Below are 2,627 nucleotides of genomic sequence, written 5' to 3'. Positions count from 1 at the left end.
AAAAAGAGACATTAAACTTGAGTTTTTTTCCTGATGCGGAATAATGTACCTGGAATGAGAATAGTTTCACTATAATCAATATCCTCTAACATTATTTCATATATAGAGGTTCATTCTTTCATGATTTTCCTTTCRAAGAACAAACTAACCCTTTTAGGAATGCTTATATACATTTCCTCTACTTTAATTTGCTCAGAAATCATAATAGCTACAAGCATAATGTATGTAAAAGAGGTGTTGTAATAGCATGGGATTTCAAAATTACAGAGAAGATTTTTACCTCTAAGTTTAGAGCTAAATCCACAAGYTGTCAAATGCTTCACAAGATGTACATAGCCTTGATTTCATCAATCTGGTAAACCAAAAAGAAGAGAAAGAAAGTTAAAATCTCATCAGCAGATCTTCATCACACAAAAAACATATTCAAATTAGCAAATGTAGAAATGAACAAYAAGAAGAAATGTAATTAATACTTGGCTTGAGTAATCTGATTTAGAAACCATTTAAACATAAAGAAGCCAATCGATTAATTTTTAGCACATTTGTATTCTATGAAACTTGGCTTGAGYAATCTGATTTGGAAACCATTTAACCATTTGTATTCTACAGCAGGAACTGGACATAAACGGGATTGTGAAAAAAAAAGTGAAAAAAATAGAAAAAGATTAACTTAGTAGATTTGATGCACCAGTTGTTAAGAGCAAGTTATATACCACCTTCACATTTTCATGGATCTGTATTTTACCATCAAAAAGAATCAAGACAATTTCACAATGACTACATCTACTCTTGAAAATGACAATAACCTAAAGTGTTGGCTTTGTATACTATTATGGAATTTATCAACTACAATCTCTACCAAAGATCAAAAAGCAAATAAGTCATCTAATTTGGATGTGATTTCTTTGAGTTACTGGATAGTGACAAACAGTAAATTTGAAGTTGGAAAATACATAAACATTGAAACACAAAACATCAAAGCATCCTTAATTAGGGATGTGAGCAGATAACCAAATAACAACAAAATGAATTCTAAAATCAAGCCAAACCATCTTGATGAGAAGATATAGATAAACATAGGAATTGAGCTATGAAGAGTTCAGTGTTGCAGCCACACCCAGTAATGTGAGCTTAAGTACAGACTACAAAGGGGAAACRAAATATTACCACTAACGTGCTCCTATCGCTGTAAAATTGGTGAACGAAATCAGGCTGCGTCTGAAGCACCTGATATGTCAAATATATACGCATCTGGAAGAGTCTGTTGGAGTCGATATCATCTCAATCGTAATCTGATGGAACCGATGAAATTAATAGGGGAGAGTGAAGACAATCAATTTCATCAAAATCTTGAAATCGATAGGGGAGAGTCTGTTGAAGTCGATTTCATCTCTGTTGGAGTCGATATCATCTCAATCGAATTGGGTTAGCTGTTGGAGTCGATATCATCTCAATCGAATTTGAGCAATAGAAGTTGTTTTTAAGAGTTTAAGAGTTTAAGAGATCAAGAGTTTGAGCCAAATGCATTATAAGATAGTATAGATATGTATACAGAGAGAGAGAGATATACCTGAGATACCAGCAGTGCAGTAGACAAGGGCAAAGATCATACACCCAAAAGCCCAAGCAATCCCTTGAATACCAACAATACCACACTTTGTGGGAGATTTAACAGCACCCAAAAAGAAGAGAAAGGAAATTAAAATATCATCAGTAAAGGTGGTTGCAGAAATCTAAATTGAAAAACAAATCAATATCATTTTGAAATAGAGAAGCGAGAGGAATAAAAACAGAGATATTTCAATGGTATACCTGATTTGTGTTGGAGAAGTATGAATCCATATGAAATCAAACAAAAATGCGAGAGGAACAAAATCGAACCTATATCAATATTGTACCTGATTTGTGTTGGAGAGTATGAATCGATATGAAATCAACTAGAGAAGCAAGAGGAACAAAACCAAACCTAAATAGGTTGTATACCTAATTTATGTCATCATCAAGAGGAGCGAGAGGAGCGTATGAGAACAGGAGTGATACCCACAAATAAAACCTGCATCTCGAGAGTATGAATGCATGAATCATTGCTTAGCAAAAAAGAATCGTCCGCTGCTTGGGAAAAAGTAATCGTCAAAATCGGTGAGGTTGTGATACATAAAAACCACCATTGTCAAGAGAAACGAGGTCTGTCAAGAAGAAAGGTATCTGTATCTAACCCAAAATGGTTTTGGTCGCACATGAGAAAAATTACAGAGGAAGAAGAAGGAAGCCAAAATGGTTTTGGTGGCATACATCTAATACAGAAGAAGAAAGTAGCGGCCCAAATAGGTAATTACATAAGTCTGATAAGAGAAAGGAGGTTTGACCCAATTAGGATTTGGGGTTTAGGAAACATTTGCATAAAGAGCTTGTACACCATGCTTTATGACTTGTGATTAAGAGTTTTTGGAATTTGTTGCATAAAATGGTTGTAACTTATGCTTTAGAAGTTGTAATTAAGATAATGGTCTAAATGGTTATATATGTAGTATAGATATATGTGTGTGTGTGTGTGAAGTAATGTAAAGACATGCATGTGGGTGAGGGCCTGTTGGCCAACTTTCCTAAAAAGGGAAGGTATAAATATG

General features: G+C 34.2%; 1 long non-coding RNA gene across 2 annotated transcripts in view; it reads right to left on the bottom strand.

Annotated features, from left to right (window-relative positions):
- Window positions 1-1,463, bottom strand: part of LOC112504224 — a 2,975-nt gene extending 1,512 nt beyond the window's left edge. Inside the window, exons 1-2 of one of the 2 annotated variants that reach the window (XR_003068153.1) lie at window positions 1,168-1,463; window positions 281-352 (exon numbers count right to left, since the gene is read on the bottom strand). This is a non-coding gene — a long non-coding RNA (uncharacterized LOC112504224). The remainder of the gene's footprint in view (window positions 1-280; window positions 353-1,167) is intronic. The other variant, XR_003068152.1, reaches the window with a different exon arrangement.
- Window positions 1,464-2,627: the final 1,164 nt, after the last annotated feature.

The sequence above is a fragment of the Cynara cardunculus genome, unplaced genomic scaffold (genome assembly GCF_001531365.2).
Source record: "Cynara cardunculus var. scolymus isolate 2C unplaced genomic scaffold, CcrdV1 Un_Scaffold_4944, whole genome shotgun sequence".
NCBI classification, from domain to species: Eukaryota; Viridiplantae; Streptophyta; class Magnoliopsida; order Asterales; family Asteraceae; genus Cynara; species Cynara cardunculus.
The sequence above is the reverse complement of the archived record's forward strand: the minus strand, read 5'-3'. Positions and strand labels throughout refer to the sequence as shown.